Source organism: Hylobates moloch, unplaced genomic scaffold, assembly GCF_009828535.3.
Source record: "Hylobates moloch isolate HMO894 unplaced genomic scaffold, HMol_V3 SCAFFOLD_10, whole genome shotgun sequence".
In the NCBI taxonomy this organism is placed as follows: domain Eukaryota; kingdom Metazoa; phylum Chordata; class Mammalia; order Primates; family Hylobatidae; genus Hylobates; species Hylobates moloch.
This window is the reverse complement of record NW_026652285.1, coordinates 63031784-63055409: the sequence shown is the minus strand read 5'-3', so window position 1 is coordinate 63055409 and position 23626 is coordinate 63031784. Positions and strand designations below refer to the sequence as shown.

Here is a 23626-nt window from a genome sequence, read left to right as displayed (position 1 = left end):
GTCTCACGACTCCCATCAAGACTAAGGAGAGGGCCAGGGTGCACCCCGTGGTTTGGGCAGCTGGAGGAAATGCATGACTTCCTTCCATGCCCACCTCAGATACAAGAAGGAGGAAGCAGCTGGCCAGATTGGAGACAGGCTGTAAGGTCCAGCCAGCCGACTATGAGCTGCCCACACAGGAAAACAGCAGTTTGGAGGTGGTTAAACGTACCTGGGTTCCAGTGCCTGTCTTTGCTACTTAGTAGCTAAACGATCTTGGCCAAGTTAACTACTTCTCTGTGCTTCAATATATTCATTTGTAAACAGAGACGGTAATGAGGGTCCACTACCTTTTTAGGTAGTTATGAAAAATAAGTGGGTTAACGTGCAGCAAATGGGTGAGAAGAGTCCTGACACTCTATTACTTGTATTATTGTTTTGCAATCATCACTCTGATTTTAAATCTTTTTTTTTTTTTTCGAGCCAGAGTCTTTCTCTGTGGCCCAGGCTGGAGTGCAATGGTGCAATCTCGGCTCACTGCAACCTCCGCCTCCCACGTTCAGATGCTTCTCCTGCCTCAGCCTCCCAAGTATCTGGGATTACAGGTATGTACCGCCATGCCTGGCTAATTTTTTTGTATTTTTACTAGGGACGGGGTTTCACCGTGTTGCCCAGGCTGGTGTCCAACTCCTGAGGTCAGGCAATCGGCCACCTCAGCCATCCAAAGTTCTGGTGTGTCCAGAGTTTGTTCCTTCTGGTGGGTTCATGGTCTCGCTGACTTCAAGAATGAAGTGCCACAGCTCTTAAAGATGGCACAGAACCAAAGAGTTAGCAGCAGCAAGATTTATTGTGAACAGCAAAAGAACAAACCTTCCACAGCAGGGAAGAGGACCTGAGCCGGTTGTCAGTGCTGGCTGGGGTGGCCAGCTTTTATTCCCTTATTTGTCCCCGCCCATGTCCTGCTGATTGGTCAATTTTACAGAGTGCTAATTGGTCCATTTTACAGAGCACTGATTGGTCCATTCTATGGAGCGCTAATTGGTCCATTTTACAAACCTCTAGCTAGCTACAGAGTGCTGATTGGTGCGTTTTACAATCCTAGCTACAGAGTGCTGATTGGTGCATTTTACAATGCTCTTGTAAGACAGAAAAGTTCTCTAAGTCCCCACTAGACCCAGGAAGTCCAGCTGGCTTCACCTCTCAATGGGATTACGTTAACTCTTTATTTATACTCAATTTCTCAGTCTCCCCTTACTAACTTGTGGGCTCCTTAGAGGAGGAAACAATGTGTTCTTTTTCTTTGTGTGTCCAGACTTTTAATTATTGCAAGCATTTGGAAGGTGATGAGTAGAAATGGACTAAGTGTCAATTGTATTATTGTAATATGCATTGTACGGGCATCTATGTATATGTGTAATGTGTGATGTGTACATATTACATATATGGAATATGCACTGACTGTTACATTTCAATAAGGGATGATTGTCAACAGATTAATCTCACACTGCCTTTGTCTTTTTAAATGATGGGCTCTGAGTTAGCCAGTGCAGTGGAAACATACCCCCACCTCCAACATCCTGCTGTCACAGGGGTGTTCACTCTCTGAGATAGGATGGGCTGGTCTGGCCTACCAGTTTCCCATGAATGATGAAAGCTGTGGATCCTTCATTGACATTTTCTATGTTCCAACCCAAGATCATTATCTCTCGTGCACTGCAGTTCATCCCTCATTTATCAGAACAGCAAGGACTAAACCAGGAGGAAGCAAAGAAAATGAGATAGGCAATTCTCTCTCTATGAGATGATGCTAGAACCTTGGGTGCAGAGTGCACATTTATTAATAATATTTAAATGTCTGTAGGTGTGCAGCTGTTTTTTCTTACAAAAATGGGAATGAGATTTAGAGCTTGCCACTGAAATGCAGCTGTCCTCGTTGTTCCCTTAGCTCTTTGTAGACTCCCATGTTTTAAAGTCAGCCTCATTGACTTTTCCTTGCCTACCACCTGCTAACAAATTCTCTAGGAGAACTAAGAATCCGTTGTTGTACTGCCTTGGAAATCAATCCAATTAGATCATTCAGCAACTCTCAGAGAATAAAATACTGAATGCTTTTTTAAAATTTATTTTGAATAAACAAAGGTTTTATATCTTTATGGTATACAATATGATGTCTTGATAGATGTATACCTTGTGGAGTGGCTAAATCAAGCTTATTAACATATGTGGCTCATATATTTATCTTTTCCTTTTGTGGTGAGAACACTTAAAATTACTCTCAACCATTTTCAAAAAATATAATTTTTATTAACTATAGTCACCATAATGTACAGTAGATCTCTTAAACCTTACTAAAAATGTGTTATCTTTTGACCATCTCCCCAATCCCCCCAGCCCTCAGAATTTTTGCAATTCACATTTTTCATTACTACTTTTTCTTTTCCTATACAATAAAGTGATTACAGATTTTTAGACAATCATGCACGTGTGCATTTGGCTCCAGTTCTTACAGAACTAAAAAAAATCAGAATCTCTGAGGATAGAACCGAAGGTGGATGGATAGACAGACAGATGGATGATAGATAGACAGGTAGGTAGGTAGATAGATGATAGATAGATAGATAGATAGATGATAGATAGATGATAGATAGATAGATAGATAGATAGATGATAGATAGATGATAGATAGATAGATAGATAGATAGATAGATAGATAGATAGATAGATGATAGATAGATGATAGTATGCTCATTAAGTGAGTGACTTGCCTTAAAGTCTGGGAAGGAAAAGAGGGAATTCATGTGTTGAAAAGACTCTTGGAGTCCCTCATGTGGAATTTAAAATTAATTTCCTACATAGATACTTTTCCTCATGGAAACAGTTTTTTTCATAAGTCTCTCAGGTCAACTTAAAAATCTTGTTTTTCTATTCATAAAACTAATAACTGTTTAAAATAATAGTGATTTATTTTTCTGACTAATTAATTTATATAGCTATTTAAGAAATTAAGTTCCCCTAAACAAGTAACCTTGATTATGAAAGTTTTTAATTAAATTTTCTTAAAATATTAAAACCATATGGACGAGTATTTTGACCCTGTAATGGCAGACCCAGATAGTTCATTACTGATATCTTGGTATGGCATCCATGGTTTTTCTGTCATTTGGGGGTTTTAGAGATGTCATTGTATAATATAAGATTCAGTTCTGACCATTTCTAAGCCACCACGCTGCCCTCCTATTTCATTTCAGACTCTTTCCCCAACCCCTCACTGGTGTGGATGGGGTAGGGTTGCTCTGAAGTGACCATTCCTTCTCCCTCTAGGTGCCTGCTCCTCCAGGCCGGGAGCAGGGAGGAGGGCTCTGGAAGGAGGCAGTGAGTGCCTCACATGGCTGCTCACCTGCTAGGGGATGGAGGTAGTCCTAGTCCTTCTCTGTTTCCTACTGGGTCTGTGTGATGCCACAAGCGTCTGCTGATGTGCAGTCTGACAGCACAGTGCTGACCCCCTCCCCACTAGGATGCCCTCCAGAGAGGCAGTCATGGCTCTCTTTGGCCTGACCACAGCATACACACCCCAACTCTTTCTCCTAGTTGGATACCCCATTTGTGTGTTCAGTTCTGAGTTTCTCTTCTGCACTCCCCTCTGCTTTTGTAGAACTGGGAAGGGGAGGAGTGATACCCCCATCTTCTTCCCTGGCACATGTTTGTCATCCTTCAGACCCTTCTAACACAGCCTCCTCCAGAACACTCTGACCTTCAGCAGTCTTGAGACAGTGCATTGTCAGTAGCCTTAGTGTTTGTGTTGAATGCTTGGTGAAGCCCTAAGCGATGCAGGTGAAGCTCTCCCATGAACTCCATCACCGGGCTACTTCATGTCTTGGCACCAGAGACTTACAGATCCTAGAAGTCAGCAAGAACTCGGCTGAGGATGGAGGTGCCAGTCTCTGCTTCTTGCAGAACACTCCAATGTTGACAAGTGATTTTCTCAACGTTCCAACAGGGGCCACAGGGAGAAAACACTTCCCTTCCTTCCATGACATGGAGAGGAACAGGAATGGCCTCCAACTGTGAACACAGCATCCCCCTCACTGTAGCCCACTTCCCAGTCTCCCTTTTATTTCGTCTAGAAGCCAGGCATGAAGCTCTGATCTATAATCTGTGAATAAACTCTCAGGAAAGCGGCTGCTTCCATGCACTGGCTGTTCTTGTGAAATACAGAGTGGTTTGTGCCTTTAGCCTCAGCCTTACCTATCATTTCAAGACAACACGAGAAATCCCAGTAGACGTTATGCTAACAAATTGAGTCAAATTCTTTTATAGCTTTCAAACCGATATCACAAATCTAATATCAATTACATAGTTTACATTTAAGTCACAATTCTAATTTGACAGATTATCCAGTAGCTTTGATACATTCAAATAATGTAAGTAACAATTTCACAGATAGTATCCCAATGGAGATCATTCATGCCCCTAAAGTTAACACAGTGGAAACAATGCCTTTAATTGGAATAACTTCATCAGTTCCACATTCTTATGCCTTCTGAGAGTTATAAACTAAAAAGAGACTTGCCATCTTATGTGGGCTGAGGTTCCTACTCCACGGGCTGATGATAAGGTTATTTACAGACAGATTTTATGCTGCGATGAACTTGGAAGCTTCTCACTCTCAGTATAATTCTTCCTAAGCTGCAGATGGACGTGCCCCTTCTTATAGCTCACCCTTCTGTTCTGTCAAAGGGAAACCCTCAGCTCATGCCTTTACTCAGGATTTAATTTCACAACCCAATGCATTTTGTACACCAGGTAACATTCTCAACTTCGTGCTTATCCAGTTTTTATTGTAATCTCTCCTGAATTTGGTTAGATAAAAACATGCACCTCTATCTAAGGTGCAGTTATCCTCCATGACTCGATGCAATTCAACTGACCTCTTTACTGCAGTAATTACAGGTTGCATTCTTCTTTCTAATTTCTTGTCTAGTATCATTCGTTGTCATCTTGTCTATTGCTTGCACACCACAGTTTGATAGAAATCACATTAGATATTTTGTGTACCTATTAAACCATTGATTAAAACTGATATTTAGGTAGTGGCAATCTGAAAATATCAGTAGCCCTTGGTTCACCTTCTTATCCAAATTAATTCTATTTAGTCAGAGTGTGATGCTAATAGAGACAGGCCCATGGCCAGATCTTGCTGCTACACACAGCTTCCTCTTGAAGAAAATAGTATAATAGTTCAGTCATAAATCTAGCCTGTAAACATGTTTTCTTTCACCCACCTAGTGCTTTAAACATGTCTAAATTGGACCCCAGGTGACCACAGTTCCCTTCATGGCATTTTTGACTCTTTTAAGTGTCTGGTAGCCTGCTATTTATAGGAATTTCACTTTGTGACTCTCTGATTATGACGGAAAGTAGACATTACTGGTTTTCACACTTCAATGTATTTAAGAATGACTTTGAAGAGCTCTTCATATATAAATTTTCTGAATTCTAAGGCAGTAGATTTGGAGTGGGGCTTGGAAACACATTTTTAAACTAAAATATCAGGAGATTCTGATGCCAGTTGTCAACAGAGCAAACTGCAGAAAAATTCTGCAGCACAGGCTTTGGACTTGAACAGATCTGATTAGAATTTTTATCTTCTGAATTATTTGCTTACTGTCCTAGTGTCCTTGCATGTATGATTTCAACATGAAACAGAAGGCACTAATTTCTTTGGAACTACGTAGGGCAATATGACCTCTCCATCCTCATTTTAAGAGGATGATGCTTGCCATTTTACAAAGTAGGAACAATTTTAGGAAATTTTCTACCTCCTCCCCATCGTACCCACTGTTTTCTGCTGCCTTAGAATTAAACTCCTGAAAGACTTAACTATAAATGCAGTCTTACTTTCCTCTCCTTCTATTCTCTCCTAAACCCACCATGATCATGTTTATTTGACAATGGCATCAGTAAAAATCTAAAGAATGGTTTTTAGTATTCTTTTACTGTTTTTAAGCAGTATTTGACACATTTAATCATTTCATTCTATTTTTAAGTATAATTTGGAGATATATATATGTAAGTATATATGTCAATATAATACACACACATACATATATCTTTCCTAGAGACATATATTTTTTACATAAACATGTTTTAAAGTATGAAAGAATGTATAAAACACAACAATTACCTTGGTTTTCTTTTAGGAGTGGTTAGCATTGACAATTTGGGAAAAAGGCACTTTGGCTTATCTGTAAATTCACTTCGATAAAGAGAATAGGTTCATACATTATTTCTGCAATTAAGAATGCTTTTGATGCTGAGAAACGCAAAGCTTTCCCACTAAGATCAGAAACAAGGCAAGGATACTCCCTTTCACCACTGTTTCTCAATATCATACCAAAAGTCCCAGCTAATGCAATAAAACGAGAAAGGGGATAAAAGATATACTGATTGAAAAGAAAGAAAGAAAACCCTCTTTGTTTGCAGATGACATAATCATTTATGCAGAAAATCTGAAAGAATCAACAACAACAAAAAGCCTGGCAATAAGAAGCAATTATAGTAAGGTGCAAGATTACTATACAAAAGTCAATCACTTTTCTGTGTATCAGCAATAAATACATAAAATTTGAAATTAAAAACATATTACTATGTACATTTGTACCCCTAATAATGAAATTCTTAGGTATAAGCTGTAAAAAATATGTATAAGATCTATATGAGAAAGACTCCAAAAAGATGATAAAAGAAACCACAGAATGACTAAATTAATGAAGAGATATTCTGTGTTCATGGAAAGAAAGAGTCAATATTGTCAAGATGTCAGTTCTTCCCAACTTCTTTCTAGAGACATATTTTGTACATAAACATGTTTTAAAGTATGAAAGACTATATCAAACACAACAATTACCTTGGTTTTCTTTTAGGAGTGGTTAGCATTGACAATTTGGGAAAAAAGGCACTTTGGCTTATCTCTAACTTTACTTTGATAAACAGAATAGGCTCATACATTATTTCTGCAATTAAAAATGCTTTCTATAGATTCAATGCAATTTTCATCAAAGTCACAGAAAGTAATTTTGTGAATATCAGCAAATTAATTTTAAAGTTTATTTGCTTTAAATTTTAATTTTAAAGTGTATATGCTTTAAATTTTAATTTTAAATTTTATATGTTAAATTTTAAAGTTTATAAAGTTTATATAAAAAGGAAAAGTACTCAGAATATTGAAGGAGGAGAATAAAGTCGTGGGACTGGCACTGCACAACTTCAGGACTTACACTGATCAAGACCATGTGGTACTGGCAAAAGAAGATCCAAATAGATCAATGGAACAGAATAATAACAAGCCCAGAAACAAACCCACACAAATGCAGTCAAATGATCTTTCATCAAGGGGCAAATATAATAAAGCAATGGAGAAAATACAGTCTTTTCAACAATTGGTGCTGGAACACTTGGACATTTACATGCAAAAAAATAAATAATGAGTCTTGACACAGACAACCTTCACAAAATTAACTCAAAATGAATCACATAAATAAGTATAAAAAACAAGACTATAACACTTCTCAAGGGTAACTTAGAAGAAAATCTAGATGACTTTAATTTTTGTGATAACTTTTTAGATAAACCACCAAAAGCATAATCCATGGAAGAATTTATAAGCTGACTTCATTAAAATAAACAAAGTCTACTCTGTAAAATACACTGTCAAGAGAATAAAAAGACAAGCCACACACTGGGAGATAATACTTGTAAAAGAGACATCTAATAAAGGATTGTTATCCAAATGTACAAAGAATTTTTAAAACTCAACAATAAGAAAACAAACCTGGTTTAAAAATGGGCCAAAGACCTTAACAGACACCTCATCAAAGAAGAAATAGAGATGGTACATAAGCATATGAAAAGATGCTTCACATCATATGTCATTGTGAAAATGCAAATTAAAACAACAATGAGATATCATTATACACATATTAAAATAGTTAAAATCCAGAACAGTGACAGCAAATGATAATGAGGATGTGCAACAACAAGAATTCTCATTGGTGGTGGGAAGGCAAGACAGTATAGCCACTTTGAAAGATAGTTTGGCAGTTTCTTACAAAACTATATACACTTACCATAAAATCCAACAACCATGCTCCTTGATATTTTACCAAATGGTCTGAAAACTTACATCGACACAAAAACCTTCACACAAACGTTTATGGAATCTTTACTCAGAATTACCAAAACTTGGACACAACAAGATGTCCTTCAGCAGATGAATAGATAAATAACCTGTGGTATAACTAGACAATGGAATATTATTCAGCACTGAAAATAAATAAGCTATCAAGCAATAAAAATACATTGCAAAACCTTAAATACATATTACTAAATGAAACAATCCAATCTGAAAAGGCTACATGCTGTATGATTTTAACTGTATGGCATTCTGGAAAAGGCAAAACTACAGAGACTATAAAAAGATCAATGCTTGCTAGGGTTGTGGGAAAGGAGGGATGAATCAGCAGAGCACAGGAGATTTTTAGGGTAGTGGAACTACTCTGCCTCTTAATGGTGAATAAATGTAATTATACACGTGTCAAAACTCAAATATACAATACCAACAGTGAACTCAAATGTAAACTATGGATTTCAGGTGATAACGATGTGTCACTGTAGATTAACCCATAGTGACAAATATTACACTCTTGGTGCAGGACATTGATAGTGATAGTGGGGGTGCAGGATATTGATAGTGGGATATTGATACAAATATGTGGGGAGGGGTACATGTGAAATCTCTGTATCTTTTGCTCAATTTTGCTGTGAACCTAATCTGCTCTAAAAATAAAGTCTATTTAAAAAATATATATGGAGAAACCTTACAAACATATGCTAAGTGAACAAAATCCCATGTAAAAAGACAATGCACTGTATAATTCCAACTATATGACATTCTGGAAAAGGCAAAACTATGAGGACAGTTAAAAAAAAAAAAAGTTCAGCCTTTGCCAGAGGCTCGTGAGAGATATAAATAGTGAAGCACAGGGAATGTTTAGGGCACTGAAACTGTTCTATCTGATACTGCAATGATGCACACATGTCACTGCATATTTGTCAAAGCCTATCGAATACACAACACAAAGAGTAAACCCTAATGTCATCTATTTACACTATTTAATAATGTATCAATGTTAACTCATCAATTATTTTAAAAAGTACCACACTAATACAAAATGTAAATAATAGAGAAAACTGAGTGTGGGAGGGAATTAGGAACTTTCTAGACATTCTACTTATTTTTCTATAAACTTAAAACTTCTCAAAAAATTAAAGTCTCTTAAAATTATCTATAAAAATAAAAATAAGAATAGAAAGAAGCAGATAAGCATGACAGATAATGAAGAGAAAAATCAACCAATCAAAACTGATGCAGGTATGAGAATTAGTAGACAAGGACATTGAAACACTTATTATAAATGGATTGTATACATTCAAAATGTTACAAATATGAAAGACACAAGAACCACCCAATCAAACTTCTAGAGATGAAAACAGCATTGTGTAATGAAATTGTACTGAATTAGGCTAATGTGGATTAGATGTTGCAGAAGATTGACAGGTGAACTTGAAGAAATGAAAACAGAAATCAGGCCAGGTGTGGTGGCTCATGCCTGTAATCCCAACCCTTTGGAAGGCCGAGGCAGGTGGATGACCTGAGGTCAAGAGTTCAAGACTAGCCTGGTCAACATGGTGAAACCCCGTCTCTACTAAAAATACAAAAATTAGTTGGGCACAGTGGCACATGCCTGTAATCCAGGCTACTCGGGAGGCTGAGGTGGGAGAATCACTAGAACCTGGGAAGTGGAGGTTGTAGTGAGCAGAGATCACGCCACTGCACTCCAGCCTGAGTGACAACAGGGAAACTCCATTTTGAAGGAAAGAGAGAGAGAGAAAGAGAAAGAAAGAGAAAGAGAGAGAGAGAAAGAAAGAAAGAAAGAAATCATACAAAATAAAACACAAAATGAAAGAAAAAAATAAAAAATATATAAAGCATCTATCAGCTATAAGAGTGTCAAGTAGCCTAGTATACATGTAATTGGGTCCCACGAATGACAGAATAAATTGCAGAGACAAAAATATTGTTTAAAAATCCCTTAAAATCTTATATATATATACATATATATGATAAAAACTAAAATTCCACAGAAGCAAACAAACTTCAAAAACAAGATATGAAGAAAATAATAGGAGTTTCATTTCTTTGACACCTTTTTGAGAGGCCTGAAGGCCATTTCCCAAGGAAGGAACTCAGATAAAACAAATAAAAGTTTCAAGCTTTAAGATCAGGGAATCAATTTCTATGATAAAACAAACAAACAAAAACTATCTATGGGATACTGGGTTGGGTTTCAAAATCAAGGCAAGACAGGCGTGTCCATATTCATAACTTCTATTCAACATTATCCTTGAGGTATACTTGAGGTTTCTGCCAGTGTAGTAAGATAAGAAAAATAAATAAAATGCATTTATATTGGAAAGAAAAACATAAAACTATCATTATTCACAGAAGTATGATTATCTATGTTAAAAAAGGTAATGAAATATACAATTCTAAGAAAGTAATAAGTGATTTAACAAGATTCAGGATACAAGATACAAAAATCAATTGTCTGGAAATACAAAGAACCCAGACCATCCAAAACAACCTGAAAAAAGAATAAAGACAGAAGAATCACAATATAGAATTCAAAGAATTATTATAAAACTGCAGAATCAAGACAGTGTGGTTTCAGCGAAAACATGAATAGTCTTTTCAGAAAATCATGTTGGAATAATTTTATATCCATACACAGGAAAGAAAAATTGGCCCATACTTTGCTCCATAAAAAAAGAACTCAAAATTGTTAATAGACCAAAACTGTAAACCTAAAACTATAGAACATTTTAGAAAAAAAATAGGAGAAAACCTTGTGACTTTGGCTTAGACAAAGATTTCTTAAATATGACACCAAAAACAACATCCATAAAAGAACAACTTGATAAATTTGTTTTCATCACAATTGAAACTGTCTGTTCTTCAAAGGATACTCTTATAGATACTGTGAAGAGAATGAAATGACAAGCCATAGACTAAGATAATACATTTTCAAAACATATATATAATAAAGAAGTTTACTCAGTAAATATAAAAAACTCTCAAAGCCAATACTAAAAAAAAAACCTAATTTTTTTAACGGGCAGAAGATTTAAACAGATACTTCACCAAAAAAGATGCATGTTTTGCAACCAAGCAAATGAAATAACATTAGTCATAGGAAAAATCAAATTAAAACCACAATGAGAGGGTACTATGCACCTAATACAATGGCTCAGAGTAATATCAGTGGCCACCACACGTATTGGAAGAGGTAAAGGAGCTAGAACTCTCCTGCTGGTAGAAATGTGAAATAGTGTAACTGCCATCAGAAACTTTCTGTTGATTTATGAAAAGGTTAAATGTTTCACATTGTTAAAATGATTCTACATGTAAGTGAGATGTAATGTTTTTCTTTCTATATAAAAAAATGCAAGTATACAGAGACAGAGAACAAAATAGTGGTTACCAGGGGCGACGGGTGGGGGGCAGGGAGATATGGGGGTTGGGGGAGTGGTAATGGGGAGATGTAGGTCAGAGGATACAAAGTAGCAGGTATGTAGAATGAACAAGTCTAGGGATCTAAGGTAGAACATGAGAATTATAGGTAATAAAATCATGCTATATATGGAATTCATGCTAAATGAGTAGATTTTAGTTGTTCTTGTCATGCACACACAAAAAAATGGGTAACTATGTGAGATGATGGGCATGTTACTTTGCTTCAGTACAGTACCCTTTTTACTGAATATATGTGCCCCACAATGTCATGTATATCTTAAATATACACAATAGAATTTATTTTTAAGAAAGTTTAATGTGCACTTAATGTATGATCCCACTCCAAAGCCTTTCCCTCAAGGGCAAAAAAAAAAAAAAAAAAAAAATGAGTATGTACAAAGACTTTCACACAAATACTTATGACAGCTTTTTGTAAATGCTAAAAACATTAGAAGCTATCTAAATGTTCATTAAAAAGTGAAAGGATAAACAAAATGTGCTCTATCACACAATGACACAAAGGAATGAAATATTAATACATGCAACCATAAATGAATCTCAACAGCAGAAGAAGACAGACATAAAAGTATATATGTAAAATTCTAGAAGAGCAAAATTAATTCATAATGAAAGAGAACAGATCAGTAGTTCCTTGGCCATGGAAGTAGGAGAAAGGAGGGAGGTACAAGGGGTACAAAGAAGTACAAGGAAAGTTTTTGGGGTGTAGTTATGTTAGCAGTCTTGATTATGGCGATTGATTTACAGGTGTGTACTTCTGTCAAGACTTTTTAAATTGTACACTTTAAATATATGCAGTTTCTTGCATATCAATTATACCTCAAAAAATTATAAAACCATGAAAAAGGACTGGGAAATTTTCATTTGCTAGTTTGTAATAATCACATTTTGAAGGCAAGGGTGCTCACCAACAGGAATTTTGTAAAACAGCCACAAAAGAGAGCACTATGAAGCTTTAAAGAATGATAAATATCTCTAGACTTCCACTTGTAACTGTTATAAAATAGGCTTATCAGATCACCATTGCCACCAGGAACAACCAGAAAACCTAGAATGAATATGTGTGGTTCATATATTACACAGATGTTGATATATAGATTCTATCCATCTATCTCTATATATCTATCTATAGACAATGATGATCTGATAAAACTTATTTTATCATGGTTACTAGTGAAAGTCTAGAGCTATTCATCATTTTTAAAGCTCCATAGTGCTCCTTTATTGGATCCTACCATACCTTTAAGAAGGGAAATTGTCATTTTAATACCTGCATTACAGAGAAGACATATTGCAAACACAGATCTTAGATTTTCTACTTAGTATATGTGTAAGCCCTGGGGTCATGGTAGGAGGAACAATGCCTCACAAAAGACAGAAAATATGAGGTTGAGGAGGCCTGACTAGGAATATAGACCTCGACTCATCATTGCTCTCGGGTCCTCACTAGGAAAGCATTCAAACTCCTACCTAAGCCGGCAAACATAAACATAGCACAGCCAGTGTTAAATTTTGAACATTTTCAACTTTCTGTACTTCCATGGATGGATTCCTGCTAAACCATTGCATTTTCTTAACTCTGAGCATTGGCTGTTTTTATTCTTAACAACTTCCTTACAGCATACGTATGTCATATTCAACCATTGCTTAGAGAGAAATAATGGCAAGAAAAATCAACATTTCTTCATCTACCTCTGTTTTATTCTAGGGCGCCATCTGCTGGCCAATACCTTTCTTCTTACTTCTAAAAATTGTTCTGATTTGACACTGGGCAAATTCATAATGAAGAAAAATTAGTTTGGTTGAGTACATCAGCATCCATCCAGGAATCTGGCCAAGCTGTTTTATCATTATACGTTTGGAAGTAAAGTCAGAAGACTAAGACTCCTTAACAAGAAAAAGACACTGATCTAGATTTGGTGAGGGTGGCAGGGAGAAGAGGGGTGGGAATGAGAAGCAGGGACCTCTCAGATATAGCTGTGACAAGCAGGTACGTGCTTCATCCATTCTGTAAACAATGCGACAGATCAAGAGTCCTAAAAATGTCCACTCCTTTTGATCCTCAAATAAAATTCTGTGAATCTGTCTTTCAAAGGGCCAGAGATGTGGGCAAACAGGTACATGTACGACTATAAATGGCTTATTTATAAAACCTTCACTATATCTATGGAGATATAGAGGCATATACAATATACATCAATTATAATTTTATATTACAATTTTAAATTCTTGAGAATAATGTAGAAAAATGTCTAGGATACAGTGGTAGGTAAAATAAATTAGGGAACTAAATGATTTTTTAAGTATGATGCCAATTAACTACAAAATATATGAATTTAAAATAAATTGCAGAGAAAGAGTGGTTAGCTATGAATGTGGTATAGCCACTACAGTTTAATTTTAGTTTCTTTTTCTCACTTTTGATATTTCCAAAAGGATATATAATAAATATCTTCCACTTTTGTAATAACTCATATATTTAATGTGAGCCCGTTTACATTTGAAACGCGTTGCAATGGTATGGGAAAAATAAAATTACATACTTTACTTCCACCTAGTGGATTTAGGAGAAGTTGCAATCAGAAACCCAACGCTTTCTTTAAAAGGTAAAACATTTAAAAACAAAACCAAATGTAAGAGCAGAGAGGAGAGGAGTGCAGAAAAGGGGAGAGGAGGGGAGGGAAGGGGAAAGGAGACTCAAGGTGGGCAGGAGAGGGGAGGGGAACAAAAAAGGTCATGTGCGCAGCAGCTGTATAGAAACATGCAAAATCTGAAAACATTAACATTTTAAGCAAAATGTCACCACTAATATTTATACAGATTAAACAAGCTCTGTTTAAATAAAAAGTCTCAATACATCTTCTTTAATATGATACTAGATTACCTCTACTTGTTCTATCCGCAACCCCCCAGCCCCCACTATCCAGCAACTGCTCCCTACTGGCTGCCCCAGTTTGCCCAGGCCTAAACAACAACGCCCTGCTGCCTCTGTCCTGACCTGTCACTTTTTGCTGGGGTGCCTGGCCTTCTTCACATCTCCTTTAAATATCCTGCTGCCCGAATGAGTTTTCTTTTGAGAGTTCTCTGCGCCCTTAAAAAGATCAAATCTATATTCTAACACGAATCCTTTCAAGTCGTTCCCTTGTTTAAAAATCCTCAAATGGTTCTTGTCACTGAAACTAACATTTAAATTCTTTTTTTTTTTTTTTTTTTTGAGACGGAGTCTCGCTCTGTCGCCCAGGCTGGAGTGCAGTGGCGCAATCTCGGCTCACTGCAAGCTCCGCCTCCCGGGTTCACGCCATTCTCCTGCCTCAGCCTCTCCGAGTAGCTGGGACTACAGGCGCCCGCCACCACGTCCGGCTAATTTTTTGTATTTTTAGTAGAGACGGGGTTTCACCGTGGTCTCGATCTCCTGACCTCGTGATCCGCCCGCCTCGGCCTCCCAAAGTGCTGGGATTACAAGCGTGAGCCACCGCGCCCGGCCCATTTAAATTCTTTAGAGTACCACAGGGGCACGGGATAACCTCAGCCTTGTCTCCGTTTGCAGATCCATCTCCCTTTACCCACAGTCCCCATCACAGCAGGCTCTCTCCAGCTTCATGTGCTTGCATGCGCTGTGCACTTTGCCTGGAATGCCTTCTCACTTTACCAACTTGTCATATCCCTGTGCACAGGCACCTGCTCCTTTGTGAAAACGAGTCACCTGGAGAATTGTAGATGTATCTATAACGATGGAACCCTAAGAAATGATCTTTCCAATGACTGGTACTAAGGGAAATTTTATGCGCATGTCTGTATCTAAAGATCTATATCTAGATCTAAATGTATACTGACAGAACTAACTTTGGAATTAGAAGCTATGCTGCTGACAGCATACCAGGTTACATATTTCTGGAAAGTTATTTGCTAATTAGTGCCAGATATGATGTTAAAATATCTTACAAAAAATAGTGGGGTTTTTTTTCTTTATACCTGCAGGTCTTACACGTGGCTTAGAGATGAAAGCCAAGGATATAAATTTGAGTTATGAGTACTTGACTGGGGAGAAAAACACAGATGTGTTCAGAGAAGAAGGATGAAAACCAGGAGCTCGAGAGTCCTGAGAACCAGGAAAGGGTTCCATTAAGCGGAGAGGAAGTGGTGATCCATGACAAAGCCAGGGCCCAGGAGGTAGGGCTGAGAACTCTGCACTGGGCAGCTGGTGGCACGCACAGAAAGAGGAACCTGGCGGAGAGATCGAGGCAGGTGCAGATTCGGCAGGATAGGAGAGCGGCAGCTGAGGAAACCAAGGCAGCCAACGTGGGTCCCTCGCTCAAGAAGCAGGGTGGAAGGAAACACAGTTCCCTTCCAGGCTGAAAGGACTATCTGAAAGATCAGGGAGAGGAGCAGTCTCTGGCCCGACTCCACTCCTCTGTCAGGGTGGGAGGTGCAGAGCTCAGTGTCCCCCAGCCCTGGCTTGCAGGGGCAGGGGCTGTGCCAAGGTCGGGGCCACAGTGAGTGGAGGCAGCTCCAGAGTCCAGCAGCCCCAGCCAGCTGGGCCTCAGCCCTCTGCCCAGACCCAGGCACAGCCCATAACTTCCTTGAGATTTAAAAAAATAAAAGGCCCCTGAGGGACACACAGAGTGTGTGAGGTACACTTACTGCCACCACCAAGGAAAATCAGTGAAAGAAAAAAAAAATACTTTTACCTCTCTACCCCAAAAATGTCTTCCTTCCTTAATATTCTCCAATCTTCACTCCCTTCACCGCTGAATAAGAGGAGTGCAGACAGCCCCAAGAAGCTGCACATAATCTGTTTAAACAAGAGCTCGCTTGAAATTCAGAAAGAAGTCAATGGCCTTTAAAAAGCCAAACAACCGGCCAGGCTCCGTGGCTCATGCCTGTAATCCCAGCACTTTGGGAGGCCGAGGCGGGCGGATCGCCTGAGGTTGGGAGTTTGAGACCAGCCTGACCAACATGGAGAAACCCCGTCTCTGCTAAAAATACAAAAATTAGCTGGACATGGTGGTGCATGCCTGTAATCCCAGCTACTCGGGAGGCTGAGGCAGGAGAACTGCTTGAACCCGGGAGGCAGAGGTTGTGATGAGCTGAGATCACGCCATTGCACTCAGCCTGGGCAACAAGAGTGAAACTCCGTCTCAAAAAAAAAACAAAAAAACAAAAAATCGAACAACTAAAGCACCCTATCCTGTCCCTTCTTACCTGAGCTACCTCCCTGTATTAAGCAACCACATACTTTGAAAATAATGGCTTAGGAGGAAAGGAAGAAAAGAGCAACCCACGTTTCTTTTCCATGAGTGCTTTCTCACTCATTAGTCAGCCAAAGGTAGAGAGTTGGTAGAATGTGTGCATATCGTGAAGTGAAATAAAAGCAATTGACTTCATTTTGTGCAGCATTTCCACCATTCTGGTAAGAATGAAATACGTATGCATGTATGAGCTACAAAATGCAACTGCCAATTTTATGTAAAGATGAATGGTAAAATGCATGCTAATAATTAATAATGGTAATTTGTCTTTACTTATTATGACATTAAATAGCACATTTGAAAACATGATAAGTCAAGAGAAAGACTATGAAAAAAATGTAAAAACATGATATGTTAGCACCTTTAATGGCACTTTTATTCATGTATTTTGTAAAAGTGTTCATATTTTCATTTTGCTCTGAATAAATTATGCATTTGGTTCTGTCCACAATCAGCTTCTTACCAAAGCCACCAGGAGCCGTACTAGGTTCTTTTACGGAAACAAACACAGAGCATTACAGACAAATCCTTACTCTTGCCACATGAAATATTGGCCACAAATCCCTATCTGTTCTCTTGACTGTGGATGAAGCTGCACTATGGGTGACTTTGAGAAACTCTTAGATTAAGGCCCGCATTAAAACATTCGTGCATGCAGCCTGCTCCTTGCTACTTTATATGGAGCTCCACCGTTCCCACTTAGCTTCCAAAAGGTGAGGGCATCTTGAAGATGAGAGGCATCTCCAGGCCCCATTTTATCACTCAGCTGCAAAGATGGCAGGACACACTTCAGTACCCAAATGACAACCCAAGAAAGAAGTTGCCCTTGACCATTTCTATTTACAATCTATTTTCTCTGTCCACTAAAATTACCACCACCTGCCACATCAGCTACATTATATATCCTTTTTAAATATTAATGTTATGTATTTTGGAACAGATAATATATAAGTATGATTCAAAAGTACTGATTTTAGTGGAAATTTTCTCTGACCACAGTAAAATTAAGGTAGAAATCACTAATTTCAAAAAAACCTGAGTTTCTTTATAATTGGAAATTAAGTAATACAATAGTTATATTTTGAATTCCCCCAAAAGCAGATCTGGAGATAAGAGCATAGTATAGATAGTCTATTTGGAAGGTGCTCTCCGGAAGCAGCAATGAGAGAATGGAAAAATCCAGACAAGGAAGCTGGGAAAGCCAATGATGTAAAGTATCTGGTTTGTCCAATGATGACTTGATTGCTTAGGGACCTGTGACAGGCATAAAGCACCCCAGAACCTACCAGTGAAGGAGAGGAGGCTGAGACATTTATATACCAGCTCCAGTTGACCATGGATTGAGTGGCCTTGGAGGTCAATTTCCCTCCATGGAAATTTGAAAAAGGTAAACTCCTCCAAGGAGTTTGAAAAAGGTAGCTAGAAATTGACTTCCCTGTATTGGAGAACTGGATTTGTGCACAAGTCAAGCAGCCTCCCAGAGAATCTGAGTTGTCCTGGAGCAGAAGTAGAGAGTTACACGGATCACACTTGAGGTGGGAGGCTGTCAACAAGAAAGGAGCTCACTGCAGCTGCAGCTGAAACCAGAGCAGACTGGGAGATGAAATGTTGGCACCAGAAGCATCAGATACAGCTTCTAAATCATCTACTAGTCAGAGAAAACTGTAACAAAGGAAACTAGAAATGCTTTCAACTGAATGGTGATAAAAATACAGTGTAGAGCTTGTGAGACACAGCTAAAGCTGTATTCACATGCATATATTATAAAATTAGAAATTTTAGAAATTAAGGAGTTTAATATCTAACACTGAAAGTTATAAAGTGAAGATCAAATTAAATCAACGATAGTAGAATAGAAGGGAGGAATTAATAAAGATGCAAACTTACACTCTGGTTTCTCTCCAGATCATATAAATTTCTCGCCTTTTCTAAAGATGCAAACAAAAAATAACAGCATAGAAAATAACTGCAATAAAATAGAAAATAACTACAAACAAATTCAAGAAGAGAAAGAATGTACAAATTACCAATTTGGGGATTAAAAATTGAATACTACTACAGACCCTACATACATTTAAAAGACAAAAGGAGTGTATGCAAAACTTTATACCAATGAGTTTGAAAAAGGCAGATAGAAATTGACTAATGTCCAGAAAGCCTAAATTATAAAATTAACACAAGAAACATAGAAACTCTGAATAGTACTAAATCTATGAGAGAAAATTTATCAACAATTAAACATTTTTTTCCACAGGAAAAGAAATTCAGGCCTAAATGCTTTCACCAGTAAATTTACTAAAATTTTAAGATAGAAATGATACCAAATTATTCTCCATTTCTTTTATGCAAAACATAACTTGATATCAAATCTGACAAGTACATTACAAGAAGGTGAAATCACAGATCAATCTTCTTCATAAACATAAATGCAAAAATCTTAAAATATTGGCAACATATAGACATCATAAGAAAGCTGAGTTTATTTCTAAGACTGCAATAATGGTTGAACATTGCTAATCAGTCAATGTAATTCATTAATGGAATGACAGAGATAATTCATCATAATTATTAGATGCAGAAAATACATTTGAAAAAATTCAACATCTGTTCATCATTTTTAAATTAATAAAAAATAACCTGGCAGACTGGTAATAGAAAAGAATGCCCATAATCTGATAAATGGTATCTACATAAACCTACAACAAACATCATACTTAAGTATAAAAAGTTGAAAGCTTGCTCATTTGAAATAAAGAGGAGACAAAGATTACTTCAATTTGCCATTATCTTTGAGGCTTTAACTGGTGCAATATGGCCAGGAAAAGAAATTAAAATTGCAAGAATTAGAAAAGAAGAAACACAACTGTCATTATTTGCAGACAATATGTTTGGGTATGTAGAAAATAAAAGTGACTCTACAAGCAAATTATTACAATTTAGAAGTATATTTAGCAAGGATGCTGAATACAAGAATAATTAGCAAATATCAATTGCATTACTATATACTAACAAAAACATTAGAAATTAAAGTAAGCTATTACTTATAAACCATCCTACACTTGCAAACAGATCCAGTGAAGCAAAACTGCCTCACAAGCTATAAGGTATTAGTTGTAATACCTTACTTAAGTAAATGGCAGGCTATACCGTATTAATGGATTTGATGATTCAATTGTATATAGAGGCCAGTGGTCCCCCCAAATTATTTATAGATTCAACACCATCCAAATTATAATATTAATAACTTATAATATAATATTATTGTATTATATTATATTATAATAATATAATACTATAATGTTATTATATTATAATACGATATTATATTATAATATAATACTATAATGTTATTATATTATAATACTATAATATTATATTATAATATACTATAATGTTATTATATTATAATACTATAGTATTATATTATAATATAATACTATAATAATATATTATAATACTATAATAATAAAATAATATAATAATATAAAATACTTGCTGATATTATATTTAAAAATATAAATATATATTTTTATAGATATTATCTAGCTGATTCTAAAATTTGTATGTATATAAAGTGTCAAGAATAGCCAAGGAAATATTGAAAAATAATAAAGTTGGAAAGTTTCTTCAAATATCAAAATGTATAATAAATTTACCTTAGTTAAGAAAGTATAGAAATTGGCACCAGGAAAACCAAATAGATGAATGGAAGAGACCAGGGAGTATAGAAACACATCTGCACATATGTAAACTTAATTTACTTATAAAAAAAAGAAACTGCAATTCAGTAAAGGGATGATATGTTTTCAGTAAATTTGATGAGTCATATGGTTATCTGCACAGAAAAAAAAAGAAAACATGACCCACCTCATACCATTCAAAAATCAAAATCAACTCCAGTTAATTTGCAGGTCTAAATGTAAAATGTAAAAAAAATGAAAGTTCTGAAACACAACATGGAGAAATATCTTCACAATATTGTTATAAGGAAATGTTTTAACCTGACAGGAAGCAGTGAACGTAAAGGAAAAGATCAATAAATTGGATTACTTTGAAGATTAAAAAGTTCTGTTCATCAATTAAGAGAACGAAAAGGCAGGTCACCAAATGGGAAAAGATATTAGCAACATATAATACCAAAAAAGACTGGTATCCAAACTACATAAATTGTTTATAAATCAATAAAAATACAACTAAATAGATAAATAGGCAAGAAATTTGAACAGGCACATGACAAAAGTGAATATTCAAATGTCCCCAACAAACCTTGTTAATCTGTAAGGAAATGAAAACTAAAACCACAATGAGATACTGCTACATACCTAAGGCAAAGTTTCAAATTATAAAGACTGAAAATTGTCAAGGATGTAATGCAACCAAAACTCCCATAAACCTCTGGTGGTAATGTAAATCTGTTTAACCACTGGAATTGTTGGGAAAAAATGGAATTACCTTGTAAATTTGAAGAGTAACATACCTTAAGCCACAGCAATTTTATTGCTTGTAATATACCTTAATGCTAATTGAATGCCTAATATATGCCAGAAATTCAGTTAGAGTTTCATAAATGTATACTCATTTATACATCCTAAGAACGCTTTACCATGTATGAAGCAGCTAAATAGCTTGTTTAATGTCACACTGCTAGTACCAATAGGAGAGAAATTCCAACTAAAATCTGTCCAACTTCAAAGCTCAAGCATTACCCTGCATTCGCTCCATGTGTGAATTTAATTATATGAAACAAGCATTTTCTTAATATGTTATATGTAACAGGAAGCTATGATGCTCACCTATATCCCCGCTCTACTCCACCTCGAGCCTCTGCAGCTCCACCCCTGAGGGCTTCCTCTTGGCCTTCAGGCAGAACACAGCAGAAGAGCCACAGAGCTGAAGCCTTGCCAGCAGCCCGCAGCCAGTGGTATGGGAGTTGGAGGATGATCTTCCTGCTTCCTTGTCCCGGGGGTGGGTCAAGTCAGGTGTGCTCCACAGTCTCCCTGAAGTACCTAACAAGAAAGAGCCCCAGTGGCCGGGCGCAGTGGCTCACGCCTGTAATCCCAGCACTTTGAGAGGCCGAGGCGTGTGGATCACGAGGTCAGCAGATGGAGACCATCCTGGCTAACACGGTGAAACCCCGTCTCTACTAAAAATACAAAAAATTAGCCGGGCGTGGTGGCGGGCGTCTGTAGTCTCAGCTACTCTGGAGGCTGACGCAGGAGAATGACGTGAACCCGGGAGGCGGAGCTTGCAGTGAGTCGAGATGGCGGCACTGCACTCCAGCCTGGGCAACAGAGGGAGACTCCTTCTCACGAAAAAAAAAAAAAATGGAAGAGAAAGAGCCCGGGTTACTTGCTTCCCTCCCATCCTTGTCTCACCCCTCCCCTACTGCACTTTCCAGGTATCACCTACCAAATCAAACCCTTGACTGGAATTATTGTCTCAAAGCCTGTGTAGGAACCCGACCCAAGAAAACAATCTGACTTAAGGATAGTAACCAAATCTTTAGATTAACACGTTAAGTATTTTAAAATGCTGCACACCATTTTGTATTAACGGATATCAAGACCACATTACTCATTATACATTGAAAGAATAAGAGTAATCTGTGAATTATCTCCCTTTGTTCCTGTAATAGCTCCTCCAGAAGTTTGTCAACATGCCTAAAATTTCTACGAAAATGTATGATGTTGGCCGGGCACCATGGCTCACACCTGTAATCCCAGCACTTTGGGAGGCCAGGGCAGGTGGATCACGAGGTCAGGAGACTGAGACCATCCTGGCCAAAATGGTGAAACCACATCTCTACTAAAAATACAAAAATTAGCTGGGCATGGTGGTGCATGCTTGTAATCCCAGCTACTCGGGAGGCTGAGGCAGGAGAATCGCTTGAATCAGGGAGTCGGAGGTTGCAATGAGCCAAGATCGCACCACTGCACTCCAGCCTGGGTGACAGAGCGAGACTCCGTCTCAAAAAAGAAAAGAAAAGATGAAAAAGTAAATGTATGATGTTGCCCTTAAAGAAGTAGTTTTTAAAGTTTTTCAAAGTAACACAGACCTTTTAAAAAATGTAAGCAAGGCCGGGCGCGGTGGCTCAAGCCTGTAATCCCAGCACTTTGGGAGGCCGAGGTGGGCGGATCACGTGGTCAGGAGATCGAGACCATCCTGGCTAACACGGTGAAACCCCGTCTCTACTAAAAATACAGAAAAATTAGCCGGGCGTGGTGGCAGGCGCTTGTAGTCCCAGCTACACGGGAGGCTGAGGCAGGAGAATGGCGTGAACCCGGGAGGCGGAGCTTGCAGTGAGCCGAGATCGCGCCACTGCACTCCAGCCTGGGCGACAGAGTGAGACTCCGTCTCAAACAAACAAACAAACAAACAAAAAAATGTAAGCAAAACCTCGATATATAATTCATAGAAAAGCAGTGATTCTTTCTTTTTTAGAAAAGAAAGTGAGGGCTCAGCATTTCAACCACTAAAGCCTCATTCTCTTAAAACTCCTCTATTCCAGGGTATAAAGTCAGAACACCTCTGTGCTTTGGAATTACATGACCAAGAAACTTTTGTTTTTAATGTGATACTTCTGGAAGAGTTAATGCCTTTATCTGTTAAAATGTAAAACTCCAAAGGAAAGAGAGAGAACACTGACCACTGTGCTGGTGGAATTATTACCAGAATCTTTGTTCTTTTGCACCTAAAAACTCTGCAGGATTAAAATTATCATTAAATAGTTACAGATAAGAAACAAGTC

General features: G+C 37.5%; 1 long non-coding RNA gene across 1 annotated transcript in view; it reads right to left on the bottom strand.

The window, feature by feature from the left end:
* Nucleotides 1-22015, bottom strand: part of LOC131384530 (uncharacterized) — a 118325-nt gene extending 96310 nt beyond the window's left edge. The window contains exon 1 of the long non-coding RNA XR_009215459.1: nucleotides 21672-22015. This is a non-coding gene — a long non-coding RNA (uncharacterized LOC131384530). The remainder of the gene's footprint in view (nucleotides 1-21671) is intronic.
* Between the last annotated feature and the right edge of the window lie 1611 nt (nucleotides 22016-23626).